We start from the raw sequence: 19055 nt of genomic DNA, 5'->3' as shown, positions 1-19055 counted from the left end.
AGTTCTAAGTGAACATTTGCACAGACTTGCCTTTCATGAAATATTAACTCCCTGATGCAAACTTTTTTAAAAAAATACAACTAAACAGATGCTTGAAACAGCTCACGCAATGGTTCCTTTCCCTCTTTCTACTCATGAGTTCCATTTTAATAAGTTACTTCATTGCAGGCAATGGTGTGAAGTGGCAAATAATTGCAAGCCCTACAAACCACAATTACAAGTCATGACTTTGATTCTCTATTGCAATCCTCAGTTGAGGGTTCACACAAACCTTACTTCATAGCTGCCAAGTTATCCCTTTTTTAAAGGGATTTTCCCTTATGCTGAATAGGCTTCCTCGCGAGAAAAGGGAAAACTTGGCAGCTATGCCTTACTTTGCTTTGTTCATGTTTGCTGGCAAATTATAGCTTCCAGAAATGCAGAGGTAACAGTAAAGAAGCATATGTGTGTGGGAGTGGGAAAAACAACAAGGAAGCATGTGAGGAAGTCATTGTTAGTGTAATACCAAACTACTGCTTACTATTAGACATGGCCGACTAGTCCAATGTTAAATAAGGTACTCTGGTAGAAATGTAAAGAATACCTGTGAGCTTTTAAAATCCTGATATAAAAATCCCATATCCACAACCATAGGTAAGTGTCCCAAACAAAGGAACTTTGAGCATAGTTCCAGAAGAGAGAGCAGTGATTTTATGTGAAATGTTGATGAAATAAAACAGTGATGCAGAATGAAGGAGAGAAGAGCAATAGGTCCAAAGTGAGCCAATAAACACCTTGAATAGGGAGTGACCCACATGTCTTTCTCTTAAGAGTGTAACAGCTGGGTTTTATATTTTCAAATATGGGGGAATCAACCCCCCTTCTTCCCAGTAGCTTTGGATGAAACCTATGTTCTGGGGTCCTCCTTTCATTTTGTCAGATGTGGCCCCGGATTTGTGCTCCAAAATCCTGTGCTGACTGCTATTACTGGTGCAACTACATTCACGAGAGGCGATGGATGGTGCTCCTGATTTCAATTACGCATGCACCAGAAATATTTTCTGTAGAAGTGTGCCAGATTTGTATAACATAGGCTATTGATTGCAATAGTACATGATACACTTCCACTAAGGGTGTGATGATGAAAGTGTGTTGTGACTGCACTAGCATAATAGATATCCATTTCATGCACATCAAAATTCAACATCCAGATGTTTATTTTAAGCCAAAGTCTTTGAAGTCCCACAGCTGATCATTGCCACATTTTATTTAAGCTGATTTCTGTTCCGCAGGAGGCAAAAGCCAAAAATAGGGCTCTGAAACTCCTTTTTCTTTGCCCTTGTTCTTTATACTCAGTCACCTACACTGCCTTTCAGCAGTTCATTTTAATGTATTCAGCAAAGTTTTCCTGACAAACAACTTGCATCAATCCCTTTCTTGAAGACTTCTGACTTTTTTTTTTTGTTATGTAAAACACCGTATTCATTATGAACCTTTTTGCTTGCCTCTGCCGAACTGTCTCAATGTGGATCAAATGCAGATGGGTGAATAATATCAAATTTGACCCAGTAAGAAATAGGAAAGGAGACAGTCATTGAAAGGCTGCCGGAGCCCTTTGCTGAAATGAGTCCAATTATTTTCTTATTGTAAGGCAAAAGACTTTTTTCTGTATTTCAGAAGGTTCATCACTTTGTATCTCTGAGCCAAGGATAATGTGCTTGAGATGGGACACCAGGTCTCCTGAATCACCTCAGGACAATGAATATCTGAAACCCAGACAGCCCTTTTTTTTTTGCAAATGATGCATCATACAAATGCAAATGACAGATTTGACTTTCAAATCAGAATAATATGACAAACACAATCTCTTACATCCGCCTGAGGTGTGCCAAAGTTGTCTCTTGTCTCCAAATTGTGTGGTGTGGCGCGATTTGCAAATGGAAACTTTCCAAGTTTGCATTTTAAAGGCAGCATGTTATACATGATCTGGAACATGGCGACACATTACTCTCCACAGCAGTTGCTTCTAATTAGATGAGGACAACACTACCTTATGAATTTGCGACTAAAATGTCTCCCATATTGCTACCCTATCAGTCAGTTGTATGCTGTCAGTATTGAAACTGCTGATATAGTTCCTGGGAGTTGGATGCTGGTTTATTCATACACACACACACACACACACACACACACACACACATGCTGTCATTCAATATAAATATTCCCAGGGTTGTTTAAACAATAAAAACCAATCAAACAATAAGACAAAGTTCACAAAACCTAAAACAGTGGATTAAAAATTGACAGCAATGAAATCAATCCATATTTATTCTATATTTATTAAATTTGTATACCGCCCTTCATCTGGTGGCTCACAATTTAAGAATACAAAATGAGATCACAAAATGCACTATAAAACAAAAACAAACCAATAACCTCTCTCCCTCAAACACATTTAAAATGCCGTAAAATGTGAATCAGCCAAAGGCCTGGTTATAGGCGAACGTTTTCACCAGGTGCCTAAAGATGTGATGAGGCCACCAGGTGAGCTTCCTGGTAGCAAAATTGATCATCAGGTGAGCCTACCACCTGAGAACATCCTTTCACCACTTTCTATCTGCCTCACATGATGTTGGAGGAAGGTCTAAGATGACATTCTCACCTCAGAGGCATGCTGGTGTGTAGGTGGTGCTATGGAAATCAGGTCACAGACCCTCAATTTGTGATTTTTGTTTAATCTAATAACTGTCTCCAGTTTGGGAGTGGGGACAGAATCAATGCATTCTACATCAGAAATGTCTACATCAGGCTTCCTCAACCTTGGCCCTCCAGATGTTTTTGGCCTACAACTCCCATGATCCCTAGCTAGCAGGACCAGTGGTCAGGGACGGTGGGAATTGTAATCTCAAAACTTGTGGAGGGCTGAGGTTGAGGAAGCCTGGTCTACATAAATGTACATGAATCAAGTTCCCAAAATGGTAACACATGGGGGGAAATCCAAGAATCACAACACCAGCATTCGGTTTCCCCTGTGAGTCAACAATATGGCTACAGGATGTGTGCAGAGGAAGCCAAGAGGGTGATTTTCTTCATAAAGATAACATGTGAAGGAACTGAGGAAAAATCTGGGAATGGAGACAAAGCCACACAATATGACCAAAGAGTTCCATTATATTGATTTTTGCCCTCCCTCTTGCTCACACTTTTATATCCTCCTCCCTTGCTTCTTGCCTTTTAAAGTTGCTCTTTACATGTCCGATTCTTATAACCTGGCTTCATAAATCAGTTCCTTAATTATGTGTGCTGCTGTTCTCAGGAGAGTCCTCAATTTGTCTATGTCTTTCTGGTATTTGGGTTCACTCAACTAAATGCCAAAAGGGAGAGCAGTAAACAAGTCAGATTACACACACGCTCACACAGACACACACACCTCACCCCCAGTGTTTTGCTTCTTCTGTGCACCTTAAAAACACACACATATCAGTTATTTTCAACAATTCTGAGGTTGGAGTCGCATTGCAACAGAACAGGGTTTTTTTGAGGGTTCCTGTTTCTGCATTGTCTTGAACTCTCTGTAACAATATTAACAGTGCCCAGACAATTCTTGAGACATTTAGTATTCTCCTTCTATGGCTATATCTTCACAGATCAATGCAAAAGAGAAAGGGAAGAGATGTGTAGGTGGATACTACACCCAGGCTGGTTGGCAAAATATGGGGTGAGTTGCTTGTTTCTTCTCCCTTTTTTAGTTCCTTAAAAAATATAGTTTATTTCCATGACTAATATAGTTTACCCTCTACTGTAGATGCATCTCAGGGGTATGTGAAGGCTGTGGATCTAGCATGCCCAGCAAGCCCCCAACCCACACAGCCTAACCCACTCCTTTTTGCCCCACTCCAGAGATGGAACGGCCCCAGATGTGCATCTTTTTACATCCTCATAGAGAAGGCAAGTGAAGTTGGATCCCTCTCTCTGCAAGGGCAGACTTCCCTCTCTGAGTGGAAGCTCCAGTGAATTCTGTGGTCTCTGGGACACCCTTTCATGGGCCATAAGATCACAACCTTATGAGAGCTGGACCATAAAGAAGGCTGATCGCCGAAGAATTGATGCTTTTGAATTATGGTGCTGGAGAAGACTCTTGAGAGTCCCATGGACTGCAAGAAGATCAAACCTATCCATCCTGAAGGAAATCAGCCCTGAGTGCTCACTGGAAGGACAGATCGTGAAGCTGAGGCTCCAATACTTTGGCCACCTCATGAGAAGAGAAGAATCCTTGGAAAAGACCTTGATGTTGGGAAAGATGGAGGGCACTAGGAGAAGGGGACGACAGAGGACAAGATGGTTGGACAGTGTTCTCGAAGCTACGAACATGAGTTTGACCAAACTGCGGGAGGCAGTGCAAGACAGGAGTGCCTGGCGTGCTATGGTCCATGGGGTCGCAAAGAATCGGACACGACTAAATGACTAAACAACAACAACAAGATCACAACCTAAATGTATGATACTTTAGTTGCTGGAAAGCAACTCTCTGCATTCTGGTCAAGGAAGCACCCATCACCTGCCAGGGAACTAAGCCTCTCAGACTAGAGCCTGTTTTTGTTGGGCCTTGGGCCTTATCTATACGGTATCCTCAGACAGAATGGATGGGCTCCTAGCAAGTGTACATTGAGTTCTCAACTGAGGCATTGTGAAAAAAATACAATCCTGATGGATTCTGCAAGAAAAATTGAGGAGGGCAGCAGCAGCACAGTCCATTCAAATGGGCCACCTGCCTCAATTTTGCTTGCACCCACTCCAAACCCACCAGCTCATCCTAGTAGTCCCCAGGGAGACGCTTACTTTTGGGAGTCAGGATAAGGTAGCAAGCAGCATTGGCTTCAGCACTGGTGAATTCTTGTTGGATGGGACGGGCCCATGTGAACCTCTACTCCTTCCCATGCGTGCTCTTTTGAAAACTGCAACATCCATCTTCTTCCGCCTGGGATCTTGGGAGCTCAACTACAAAGGGGCATAGCTTCTTTATTTTTGAAGGTAGATTCAGATATCTGGTATATTTGGATGGTGTATTTGAATAAGTACTGCTGCTTATTTCATTATTTGCTTTGGTTGCTTTTACTGTGTTTTTCTGCACCCCGCACAGGCATCTTTATCAATGAAGGGTAGGGTATAAATATTTTTAACATTTGTTCATTTCAGAAAATGATCACTGGTGGAAAATGACATTGGCATTTCCGGCAACAGGCCCTGCCATGTTTCTGATAATGTACCGGTAGTTGGAAGCACAAGAAAAATCCAGCCAATTTGGGATTCTAATTAAGTGAGCTGTTTTCCATGGAGAAGATGCTTCACACTCTTGAACCCCAATTCTGTACTCAGAGGGGAGGTCACCCACCACTAACCAGAGAATTCTCCTCCTGAGAATTATGCAGAGGAAAGTGAGGAAAGAACAAATTCAATTCTAGCCATCAGTGTGCTCTTCATTAAAATCTCAGCATTTGAAGTTTTCATTCATGAGCAGGGAACATACAGATACTCAAAAAGTGGGGGGTAGATACTTGAAAAATGACTTCTGAAAGATTTTGTAGAAAGAACAATCACTGCTGTACGGCTGATTTTTTTTTATCTGCAGTCCATATGGAAGAGAGTTTTTCTTATCACTTTAAATCTGTGTAAGATCAGATGTTAACATATTTCAGTTGTGCTATTTGTTAGCCGATTCCCTGTTTTAAGTAAATGTCAGCATCTGCTCTTGGCTTTGGCTCTAGTTAAGGCTGACATGATGACTTTTTTCCTGTCTGAGTAGGATTTTTCTCATGCATAGTTTTTGTTTGAAGAGAGTCCCAGATTGTAGCTTTAGAGAAAAGTGGGGGAGAGAAGATATATGAAGCAGGATACAAGGTTTTTGATAACAAAACATACGGATGAGATGACTGGAGCTATGATGATTTGAGTACAGTATTAAGTGGTTTGAATAGATCCATGTGTAATTCTGCTGCAGTCCCCAAGTTGTGCATGATACCTGCCATTAAATTGGTAAAACCCAAGGGCCTTGGTGGCAGATTCTAGACAATTTGAGAATGGAGCTATACTAAGGTTGTGTGTGTGTGATTTTTGCATCCTAGACAAAATATTTTTTTCCCTCCCCCCTCCAGCAGATTTTAATTATGTTGAACACACTGACAACAGCACGCGAATAAAATTTGCCAAATTTTCCCCTGTGGCTGCCCTACTATTCTCTGACGACTATACAGAGCGCAGAACTTCTGAAGTGACTTGCTCACTCTGCAAAACAGCAGTGAGGTAATGTCTAACTCCGAATATGACTGTTCTGTTTGAATGATTCAATGATTTGAAAAGAGAGACACTATTGTTACCGAAAAAAATTCTTAGTAAAAACCATATATTTTTTTATATATTTTTTAAAAACAACAACCATAAAAACATAAAAAAATCCTTCCAGTAGCACCTTAGAGACCAACCAAGTTTGTCATAGGTATGAGCTTTCGTGTGCATGCACACTTCTTCAGATACACTGAAACAGTGTGCATGCACACGAAAGCTCATACCTATGACAAACTTGGTTGGTCTCTAAGGTGCTACTGGAAGGATTTTTTATTTTTATTTTGACTGCGTCAGACCAACACGGCTACCTACCTGTAACATAAAAACATTGTTTTATGGCTGTGCCATACACGAAGTACAATCCAACAAGGGGTGGCTGTGAGACCCCCACTAAGATAAATGATACTTTAGAAAGCTATTGATTTCATTGGGATTGAAGTTACAATCCTACACACCTGGAAGTAAGTTCCATCGAGTCAATGGGATTTCCTCTTGAGTGGATGTGTATAGGTTTGCACTTAGGTTTCTATACGTTTGTATTTGTACAAATGTCTACTCAGAAATAAGTCCCATAGACCTGCAGATCTTATCCCGAGATAAGTGTACACAGGACTGTAACTTCAGTTTTGCTCTCTCTTTTTTACGCATGAAATATTTTACACAATGCATAAACAATTTAAATTATACATACATCATACTCTTTTCTGGCAAGTAGGCATGCAACCAATTCATATTTGCAAAACAACAGCAATGATTTTAAAGGAAGGGACCCGGCCTGTTTTAGGCTCTCTGCTATTAAATGAAAGAAGCAGCCCCCAATTTCTGAATTATGGATCTCCAAACAGCTCGAGGGCAGTGCTTGCATAGAATTCCCATTTTATTCTCCAACCATCCATGTCAGGTAGGTGAGGCTGAGAGAGTGACTCCTCCTAATAAATCTCACGGCTGAGCAGGTCTTTAACCCATGTTCAATTACTATGTCACACTGGCTGTGCCTCTAGTGCTGTTCTGAAATCTGGTCTCCACTTTCTTGAAAGTTTTCTTCTCCTGCAAAAGAGACTTCCATTATTTTTTGCCACATTCTTGGGAGACTTGGTACAGGATTGCGAGCGTGCCTTATTATTGCAAGGTGGCCATAGGTGTTGTGTCTGTGTGCGTTTCCTGTAAACAGTTCTCTGTCACTCTGCAGCCTCCCAGCTTGCCCACAGTTCCTGATCTGAAAAATACTCCCATTTTAGGAGTTATGTCATGTTATTTTCGCTCAGGATTAAATTCAAGTATGGGCATCAATGGAGGCAGGGCAGACCGCAGGTAAGATGCTTTCTAGGCAACACCCCTCAACCACTTCAAAAGGCAACCTTTTGAACATTTTTGGGTGCATTTTCCCCCTTATTCATTGACAGAGAATGTCTGGTGGGGAAAAACACAAGAGAATTTTTCAGCAAAACATGAGCATGGATTGTAGTGATGGGGCTTAATGAGGGTCTGTTCTTAGAGACTTGCAAATGCTCAGAACCATGCTTATGGAAAACATGAAGTTTTGGTTTGGGTTGAAGCCAGGAAATGTTTTAAAGATAGGACTTGGTCCGCAGACAACAAGCTATCATCATGTTTATTAAACTCTTTCTAATCCCTACACGTGCACTGATGAAACTCTGTTTAAAAGCATTCCTTTTTGGTCCAACTTAAACCTGTTTGCATTGTCTGGTAATCAGAGGAGCACTTTGGGGAAAGGTGGAACAACTGGTTAAACAGCCTTGTATTATTTAGCTGAAAAGAAAAGCATCCCGAGCAGACCTTTGCCACAGCTTTGGTTTTGGTTTTTTAAAAATCCTGTGCTAAACTGGCAAAATAGTGTATCTTAATAGGCCTTGAACAGTTTGACACAAAATGCTTAGAAATTAGCAGACCCTGTTGAAAGCTTCACGTATTGCATATCTTCTTGGTTTACATATCCGACTTGGGAATAGCTATTAGGAACAAAGATTTCATAGAAAACAGTGTAGGATGTCTTGGGATAACATATACACAGGTATATTAGAGATGGCATTAATTTATCACAAAATTTACAGTACTTAAGCATGGGGAACAACAAACTCCTTATAGATTATAGTAATATAAAGATGGAAGGGGTAGGTCATTGTGTCCAAGTTTCTGACAAAAGCAAGAATCCTTCCTGAAGTGATTCTGGCCAAAAGATTATGCACATTAGTCTCCAGTTGAGATGGAGGAGCCCTCCCAAACTCAGCTCAGATTAACTCGGAAATTGAGTTCCTCCAAAATGTTTGGAAGATCGCCAATCGCTTTCTCAAGCCAATCTAGAAAGCCAGGAAAAAAGCCACGACTCTTCTCTCAGCCTCTTAATTTTACTATCTTTTATGTCACAAAGTAATACAGTGCCTCCACTATGTTAAATAAGGTAAAGATAAGAACCTGCAGGGGCAAAAACCAAATGTAGAGGTAGTGAGAAGCTCTAAATAACATAGGGAAAGCCTGCCGGACCAGGCCAAAAGCCCATCTTGTCTATCAGTTTGATCTTAACAGTGGCCTTTGGGAAGCCTGCAAGCAGGACTTGGGTTCAACAGCACTCCCCCTGCTCATGATCGCTAGCAACTGGCATTTGGTGACAGAATATAGCCACCATGGCTAGCGATCCTTGATACTACTTTACCTTTAGCTTTTTTTATCTATATATATTTTGGTCACGTCAGGATCGCAGCATGTTGCCTTCAGAGCTTCTCGTTTTGCACACATTTCCCAAATATGACTGCATTCATTCCATCTACTAAGAATAGGAAACAAAGAAAATGAACCAAGGGGGAGAATGAAGCTGAAGGGAAAGCATCTGCGCATTTGTCTGCGGAATCCTCCGAGGATGGAGCTCAGTTACATGTACATCAATATATCCATCCACATACAGAAGACTAACCAGAAACCCTGAGCCAAAAATAATAGTGTTTCAAACAGGAAGGAAAAATGAAATTTCAGGAGAAAGACATTTTCTTTCTCTTTGCATATCCTTCTTGGCACTGAGCATGTTTATTTATGGTCTTTGGGGCCATACTAGCCCTGTATTAGGATCATATGAGAGCCTTGTTCTCTCTCTCTCTCTATTTTTTATTTTTTTGATGTGGCTAATAGGATATAAAACCCTTGGCTATGATTTACCACTTAGAAAGATGCTATCGAGACAAATTAGGGGAAAATACGAGACACAAGAGGTTACCATGGGGAGAGACTCCCCCTTTCTATTTCCTCTTGTTCCCCTTGTTCTCGAGTTGAGGCTGTTGCTGCATTTCTCAGATGTCTGCAGAACAACTTTTTAAGAGTGGGGCCACTACATTTCCTTGATGAGAGGCCTACTTTGGCTTCTCTGTGCAAAGTTTTGTTTCATTGTTTTGGAGGTAAGTTTAGGTCTTTGAAATCCACTTCTCTTTCTTTAAGGGAAATCCCAGTTCAGTGACAGAAAAGGGGATCCTCTTCGCCCCCCCCCACTCCCAGTTATTCCTTCAATCTCTTCACAGCACTGAGGCCAGCAACCAAAGAGGCCACTGAGGTTACTGGGAACCAGGCAGAGGTCCTTCTTGGTAGTGGCGCCCTCCCTTTGGAACACCCTTCCATCAGATGTCAAGGAGATAAAGAACTATAAAACTTTTAGAAGACATCTGAAGGCAGCCTTGTTTAGGGAAGTTTTTAATGTTTGTTGTTTTATCATGTTTTTTACTATTCTGCTGGGAAACGCCCAGAGAGGCTGGGGAAACCCAGCTAGATGGGTGAGGTAATAATAATAATAATAATAATAATAATGCAGTGGTACCTCGGTTTAAGTTCACAATTGGTTCCAGAAGTCTGTACTTAAACTGAAGTGTACTTAACCTGAAGCGAACTTTCCCATTGAAAGTAGTGGAAAGTGGATTAATCTGTTCCAGACAGGTCCGCGGAGTACTCAACCTGAAGTGTACTTAACCCGAAGTATGAGTGTAAATGGTTCTGGAAGTCCGTACTTAACCTGAAACGTACTTAACCTGAAGCGAACTTTCTCATTGTAAGTAATGGAAAACGGATTAATCCATTCCAGACGGGACCGTGGAGTACTTAAACTGAAAGTACTCAAACCGAAGAGTACTTAAACCGAGGGAAATATTAAAATAATAATAATATATTATTATATTATATATTATATTATAATATAATTATAATATATTATTATTATTATTTAAAATAAAGCATTAAAAAAAGTTTAAAACAAACCACAACCACAAAATAGCATGGCTTGTAAATATATACATCTTGGGTGTTGAAGAACAGGAGAAAAATGTGTGTCTTCTGCATTTACCAAAACCCGTATAGTGTAGGTACCAGATGCGCCTCCTGAGGGCAGTGAAAATATTGTTTTTCCATTTCTATCATGTGGGTGCAAATGTATGCAAACCACTGGAAATATCTTACCCCGAAAATGACAGTTCAAAGAATAAGGAGAAAGGTCTCAGGGTGTGTGTAGAAATGCTGAGAATCTGATATCTCAGCACCTGGGAGGGAATTAGCCTGCACCCTCCAGCTTAAACTCAATTTGTAAGCAGCCCTCATGGCTATAACATCCAGTCTGATTCCCCCCCCCCCAATTGTTTCTTATTTTCCCTACTCCTGTCACCTGCTACTTTATGTAACAGCTTGCCCAATGAAGAGTTCTGAAGAACTTGATAGCTTGCCACTGTCTTGTGACAGTGCTCCTGATAAAGGCATTACTCAACCATGCACTTAAGGTTTGTGTGTGCAACAGGTCTGCCTGTAATGAAGACTCATTATATATTTGCATTAATCGTTACATATGCTTATCATTATGAAAAAAAAACCACAATACAATTATTATGGGTTTTATTTTTACATTTTAATATCACTAGAGCCATATTAGTCTGTGACAATTTCTAGTAAAATTCCATCGGAGTTGACGGTTCCAACATCTGATCTGCCACAAGGGGCACAACAGTGCTGCCACCTTCTGGATGCTGTACAGCCTCCTGGACAAGTTTCAAATGTCACAAAACATGACAAGATAAATGTCCTTGAATTGCAGAATCTTGTGCTTTGAAACAACCCTGGAAGACAACATTTACAGTAAGTCCTTAACATTGGGCTTTCAAGATATTCCTCAGATGAGAAACACTCTCTGACAAAGTGAATGGATAGAAACCACGGGGTGGAGAGCTCCCTAAAGTATTACCTGCACTTCAGGTAATCCAGAAGGTGAAGCGCAGAAAACGATCCAAATAAACATTAAGGTTGTGTCCAATGCTAGCCCTATTTAGAGGAGACCCCTTGAAATGAATGAACTTGTCTTAGTTGGTGGATCTATGCTCGGTTGTTGGATAAAACCCTCAGAAATCAGTAGAAAGGCAAACTTAAGATCCTTAAGGCAGACTTCACCAACCCATGCTGTCTGGAGTTAATAAAAGTTGCCATCCAAAATATCAGGAGGACACTAGACTGGCATTGACAAAGGCACTAGCAGTTGGACTCTTGGTTGAGTTCATTGATACAGTGGGTCCAGTGGCGGAGGGAGGGTGTGTGTGGCCTGCCCTGGGTGTCATCACTGACGAGGGGTGACAAAATGATTTTTTTATAAATAAAATGGGCTCACAGCCTTAGGCACCTGCCGGTTCTGCGTTGCCTGAAACGGCAGTGTGGGACTTGCGTCTGCCTACTGCCTCTCCCTTGGCCGCCCTACAGCTGAGGGGGAGGCGGTGGAGAGGCTCTCCCCGCCCCAAACTGCAGGACACACCCACACACCAGGCACCCGAGCAGCTAGCTACACCACTGAGTGGGTCTTATTGAAATAATGCATTTGAAATAATTACAAGTGCTTAAGTTAATTGCTAGGGGCGCAGGTGGTGCTGTGGGTTAAACCACAGAGCCTAGGGCTTGCTGACCAGAAGGTCGGCGGTTCAAATTCCCATGATGGGGTGAGCTCCCGTTGCTCGGTCCCTGCTCTTGCCAAACTAGCAGTTTGAAAGCACATCAAAGTGCAAGTAGATAAATAGGTACCACTCCGGCGGGAAGGTAAACAGAGTTGCCATGCGCTGCTCTGCTTTAGTCAGAAGTGGCTTAGTCATGCTGGCCACATGACCCGGAAGCTGTATGCCAGATCCCTCGGCCAGTAAAGCGAGATGAGCGCCACAACCCCAGAGTCGTCTGCGGCTGGACCTAATGGTTAGGGGTCCCTTTACCTTTACCCTTAAGTTAATTGATATTATTATTTTTCACAAAAAACACCTCTGATGCAGTTCTCATTTGAAAGTTGCTTTCCCACTACCTTGCCTATTGCAGTATCCACAATGTGGGGCCATAGCTCAGTGCCAGAACATGTTTTTTGGTGCATAGTGTCCTCTCAGCTTGAATCACCAGCACCTCCACTTTAAAGGAGATATCAGACAGCAGCATTGGAAAAGATTTTGCAGAGCCACTGTCAATCCCAGTGGGTGGCATTGGGGGTAGATAGATTTATTGATCTGATTCAGTGTAAGGCAGCCACCTATGCAGATTCTGTGCCTATGATGTTCTTCACATGCTCCTTGTTTAAATACACCTCCTGTTCTCAGGATTAGCGAGTTGTTCTTGGAGCACATTTGCTGTTGTTTTCAAAGCAGAAAAAGTGCTTTTAATCCAGCAGATACCAATTATTTTTGCAGAGTTGTCAACTGTAAAAGCATATCTGAAACACTTAGACAAACACACGCAGGAAAAAAAATGTTCAGATGATGGGTGATCATCTGTTGGCAAAATGCATATAGTTTCTGGCATGTAGTGGGATCTATAAACTCAGCTTCCAAACACAGAAGATCTTAAGAAGAGCCCAACTGGGTCAGACCAAAAGTGCATCTACTCCAGCATCCTGTTCCCATGATGGGGGCACAAACTCTGTAAGTAATCTCCCCAAACAGGTGTAGGGGAATCCTTCCCGTACCCCTCCCCTCTCGCCAGGCAGCAGCGTTTTGCATTAGCTACTTCCTTCAGGAGGTGCCAGTGCACAGCCCTGCCACACTGTGGCAAACCTGGGTGGTGGAACCCCTCCCCTCTTGCCAACTCGGAAGGAGAGAAGGTAGATGATGTTCCACAATGCTTTGCTGCCAATCCCTCTCTGCCACTAGAGGCCAGGGAGACCAGTGGCAGCTTTGCGGTGGAACAAGGGTGATGCCCTGTGGTAGGTGATGCCTGAGGTGGCCACCTCATTCAGCCTCATAGGTGGACCAGTTCTGCTCCCAGCATGGGCGTAGCCAGGATTTTTGTTAGGAGCTGGGTGCTCCACCATTCCCTTAAACCAGGGGTGGCCAACTCCCAAGAGACTGCAATCTACTCACAGAGTTAAAAACTGGCAGTGGTCTACCCCCTTTTGGGAGGTTCAGGTCAAGGTTGTTGAGCTTTTTTTTTTAGGAAGGAAAGCCCCATTTTTAGAGGTTCAGGTCAAAGTTGTTGAGCTTTTAGGGAAGAGGAAAGCCACATTTTGGGGGGCTGCAGGGCAAAAAAATGTGAGCTTTTTTTAGGGGAGCCAAAGTTGTTGAGCTGCTTTGGGGGGGGAGGAGCCAGTGATCTACCAGTGATCTACCACAGCTGACCAGTGATCTACCAGTAGATCAATGATCTACCTGTTGGATGTGCCTGCCTTAAACTACTGCTGCCCCACTCTCCTCTCACAAGCTCAATACATTGGCAAAAAACAAGCAGATTTCACAAAAGGATTTGACTCACATTCTGGCTATGTAAGACAACAGCTGCCCATTCTCTCCCATTAATGACCAGACCATTTTGAATAATAAAACCAGCTGGCTCACCACAAAATAATGTGTGGCAAGGTTTTGTGCAACAACTCTCTCTCTCTCTCTCTCTCTCTCTCTCTCTCTCTCTCTCTCTCTCTCTCTCACACACACACACACACACACACTTTCCAAGAAATCTTTACATTTTGGCATTTCTCCTGGAGAATCGTGACCCTCAAAAGCATCCAGGAAATAGCAAGCACTTGGCACCATTTGAATTGAAAGTTCCTTTTCCTGATCCATCTGCCAATATCGTTATTGGCAGTTTAACAAATATCTGAAGGTGAACGCCGTTAGAGGAGAACAAATGCAAGATGCATCTGAAATCTATTATAGGACACATCGGGGTGGAGGGGGTGAGGCAGGGAGTGAGGATGTTAAACACATACAGGCACATAATTCCAGGAATAATTGGCAATATCCATTTCTAAGTGGAATAAACATTGGGTAAGATACCTCTGCAGTAAGGAAAGAAGAACCATTATCAAACACTGTAGCCCATAATATATCACTGAGTTAGTGGCTCAGGTGCTGACAGGTGGAGGCTTCCAGCACAGTCCTAAGAATGTCTATTGAGTAAGCCATGGGCGTACCCAGCATGGGGCGGGGGGCAGCTGCCCCCCATAGAAGCAGGGCAGCTGGAGAGGACAGGCAGGGACGCTGCCTGCTATGCTCAGCCTCAGCCTGCTTGGCTGAAGTGAAATGGCAGCAGCAGCAGCGAAGCTGCCTCCATTGAAAATAACCCTGGACCTGGACTAACTTCAGCCCACACTCCTTCAAGTCACAGCGAGCACAGCACAGAAAGTGCTGCCCCACAATGCTCTGTGACACCTCATTTGCATACATGCAAATGAATGCCATGGAGCATTGTGGGGCAGCACTTTCTGTGCTGTGCTCGCTGTGACTTGAAAGAGTGTGGGCTGAAGTTAGCCCAGGTCCAGGTCCAGATTTCTTTCAACAGAGGCAGCTTCGCTGCTGCCACCTCGTTTTAGTCACCAATGCCGTTAAAGGAGCGGGCAAGGCAGGAGTGCAAGCGTGGGTGGCTCCGTGTGATGCCTTGCAAATGGCCCCCTTTCCTCTGGGGGGCGTGGACATTGACCATGCCTCCTGGGGGGATCCTGGCCATGTCATTGCCAGCTAGCCAATCGGGTGGCTGGGGGGAGTGGCTGGGGAGTGGCTGGTGTGCCCCGCCTAGCTTTGATCCTCGGTATGCCCATGGAGTAAGCTTTCTGTGTAGCCACTGGGTTCTCCCCAAAGGGAGGAGGAACTACAGAATAACTAGCCACATCTTCTCAGGAAGTACTGTTAGTTGCTTCAAGCGGATGTTGGACATCAGTGCTCCCATGGTGTGGAAACAAACAAACAAAATTTCCTAGAAGGAATCCCCCCCACTACATCAGACCAACACGACTACCTACCTGTAACTAGTCCCATGGTGTGGGACACTCTTCCAGAAAAGATTTGGTAGGCACCCTCACTTTTGACTTCCAGGTATCTCTTGAAGACTTGTAGCTCTATAATTAGCCAGCCACTGAAATGATTGTGTGTATTGTTTTTAATAGTGCTTCATGTTTTGCACTCTTTTACAATGGCCTGATATTTTATGCTATGGTGGTATATAAACCCATTTATAAATATTAAATAAAATAAATTTCTTTCCTCATTAATTTACGGTGTGGTCTTAAAAATGCAGAAGGAATGTTCAGCAGAGCACTAATTTAGCAGAGGAAAAAGTGTTGTAGATAAGCAGGCAATCAGTGTATTATTATTTTTTAAGTCTAAATAATTGTGCTCGGGAGGAATATCTGTAGTAGGAATTACAACAAAAGACACAAATGGGACATTTCCACTCACACAGAGCTATTTATCTCAGGGTGGTATAAATGAGGGCGAGGAAGAGAAAAGCCCATGGCTGTAGCCCATGGATGCCACATAGACAATCAAATAAAAGCAATTAACTCGCATTACCTACATGTGCCATTTCTGTAAGCGCAGTAGAAACCTTCGTGCACTTTGCAAATCCATCTGGCTGTGACTAGCTTAGAAACCGCTGAGAGAGAGAATGAGCGAAGAGAAACCAGGGAACTTATGCATCTTGCTTAGGTCTGAACTAGCAGTGATGGCAATTGTTTTTTCCAATAATGTAGAAAGGATGCCTGACTTGGTGTGCCTTCAGACCCGGGGAATACTGTGCTAGTTTTCCTGATTATAATGCTAGTATTTCTCTTCTGTCCTCTCTTCTAATGTTGTAAGTCGCTTTGGGTTGCCTTGGGCAAGATAAAGCAGCTAACAAATTTAATAAATGATGATGATGATGATGATGATGATGATCTTTTCACCTGATTTCCCCTGTGAAAATGGCAGGAAAGAACACACAAGGAAACTGCCCCAAATTTCATCACTTCCTTCCTGCCAATTTCTGGGTTAATGGGGTTGCCGACAGATTTTCTCTGGAAACAATTAACACAGAAATTAGTGCTAATCTTCCACAAGGTTCTGCTGATCTCCAGAGGTGTCTTTTAAGCACTGTGAAAGCTTAAATATAATGTGGGAATTAGCTGTTAGGGAAACGGCATGAACTGCTGTATGAATGCAGCCTTTAACAGCAGAAAATTATATGGGGGAGAGGTCCTGGATTATCCTCGCAGCCACTACTTCCTTTCCTTACATCCCCTTGCCCAAAGAGCCATCAAAGTTTTGCTGATGAGAACAGCACTAAAAGAGAAACATTGCAGGGAAATGTCACAAATGAGACAATGAGCCTGCCTTCTATATCTCTGTTCTGTTCAAAATCAGACCCTCCCCAACTCTTCTTTCTTTCTGGTTGGGTCAGTCCTGGAGTGACTGAATCTGTCCATTTCAGATTCTCTTCATCTCTCGGTTTTCTTCTCTTCAGTTTGTCCCATTTCCAAATCAGTCTGCAATTAAAAGAAAAGTCATCACAGAAATGTTCCATATGTGTGTTTCTTCTAATATACACCTTTTATGCAACTTTGCCTAACAAGCACATTTCTGCAATGATTCCCCCCCCCCCAATATGATGCATTTTTCTATGTTATTTTCACTAATATGGAATATAGATTTCTCAACTTTCCCCCAATAAGCACATTTTTGCACTGTTTTTAATGGGGTTTTTTTTTTTGACAAAATCGGCAAAATTTGGAGACATGTGAATTTGCAAGGATAGCTGTGCTTGGTTTGCTTATTGTTTAGCTAGGTTCTATATGAAATGCTCCCTCCATCGCTGCCCATCTCTAGTCAGTTTCTCAATGAAATACACACAGCTACTTCCACCATGTTGAAATTAGCTCTTCGTTTGTTCTTGGCTGTGCTGTGCTATATCAGAAATATGGGGATTATAGTAGTTGGGCTCCGAAAGAGCTGTTCTTAGGTTTAAGACCCGATCAAAACCAGGGTACCAAGGTTAACTGAGAGTTGGCTCAGATCCATTTTCTTTCCTGATACGTAATCAGTATGAAAGATTAACTATACCATAAAGTAATATAAATATGGTCATTAGATACCCCTTCTGTGATGTCGAGTGGAAGTTAATGTAAGCATAGAGATGGAAATCAGGAGGGGCATCTCTAAGGAGGGATAATAGGTTGCTGTCCTTTCTGCCTCTAGGTCACTGCTTCCCATTCAAGCTGCTTTGATAAACCAGCAAAAGGGCCCAGGGGAGAGAAAAGGAGTTTGTCAGACCACCATTTCCCTGACGCACATTGTTCAACTGGACCAGATCCAGGTCTGAAGCCCTTTGAAGAAGCTATCCAAGTGTTAAAAAGTGACCGTGAAGACTAGCAGCACTTTTAGAAGAAAGGGGTATCAGGATCAAACAACATGTGATGTTAATAATGTTCTTGACCTCTGAGGGCCAGGGTTTTCTTGCAGAAAGAGCCACTGCGGGGCAGGGGGGTGGCCTGGACTGGGAGGGGTTTTTAGCCCTCTGCTCACTGCTGGAGTCCTGATCTAGATTTGGTGGGAAGGACATGCCTTAAATTGACATTGTGGGGGAAAGCTCCCATTTGCAGCAATGGGAACAGGCAATGTGTGGCGCTTCTAGGAATGCCACAGTTGGAGAAAAGTGATCTGTTAAGTAAACGGATCCCAAGCCAGTTTTCGGAAATTGTTATTTATTTCACAAAATTTATATGCTGTTACTTGCAAAGACAACCCCTATGTTGTTTGCAAGGAATATAAAATATACACTAAAGCTGTCAATAAAAACTAAAGTTAAAAATAAACATAAACAATCAAAACATGAATAAATCAAACTGTTAAAAATATACATTATGAACTAGAATTGCAGATTGAAATACACTTCTACTTTACCTGTTCAAAGATTACAAGTTCTCCTTGTTTGAATATGAGCCATAATTGTTTGGAAAACAGGCTTTTTTTTTAAAGTTAAAAAGCACCTGCTGGATGAGGCCAGTGGGCCATCTAGTCCAGCTGCCTGTTATCCCTGTGGGCAACCAGCAACCAACCAGCAGGTCCTGAGTGCCGCAGCTTTTCGATTGCTGCACCCAAGCTGTGGAACAATCTGCCCCAGGAAATCCATCTGGCACCCTCTTCAACAATATTTCACCACCTTTTGAAGATGTAGCTGTTTTGGCAGGCTGTATTTTCAAGTGTCTGGTTAATTTTATATATGACATTTTATCTGCAGTTCTGTCTGCCGTTGGCTTGTTGTGTTGATGCCATGCTGTTTTTAATTTCCCTTTTTGCCTTTCCTAGATGCTGGTACTGTATTCTCCCCGGATGTCCTCCCTGGATGTCCTCAGATAGGAAAGTGGAATAATATTAAATAAATAAACAATGTGGGTTAACGGACACATATGCATTTTATGTTCAACCATTTATTTAGCTATTTAGCTATGGAAAATGTATGGACATTAGGGGAAAAAGCATAGTCATGTACAT

General features: G+C 42.4%; 1 long non-coding RNA gene across 1 annotated transcript; it reads right to left on the bottom strand.

Moving 5' to 3' along the window:
• Positions 1-15971: 15971 nt before the first annotated feature.
• On the bottom strand, positions 15972-18655 carry LOC148687708 (uncharacterized). The gene is made up of 2 exons (XR_015950704.1): positions 18465-18655; positions 15972-17050 (listed from the first exon to the last, which is right to left on the bottom strand). It is a non-coding gene; the product is annotated as an uncharacterized LOC148687708 (long non-coding RNA).
• Positions 18656-19055: the final 400 nt, after the last annotated feature.

The sequence above is a fragment of the Zootoca vivipara genome, chromosome 1 (genome assembly GCF_965207765.1).
Source record: "Zootoca vivipara chromosome 1, rZooViv2.hap1.1, whole genome shotgun sequence".
NCBI lineage: Eukaryota > Metazoa > Chordata > Lepidosauria > Squamata > Lacertidae > Zootoca > Zootoca vivipara.
The sequence above is the reverse complement of the archived record's forward strand: the minus strand, read 5'-3'. Positions and strand labels throughout refer to the sequence as shown.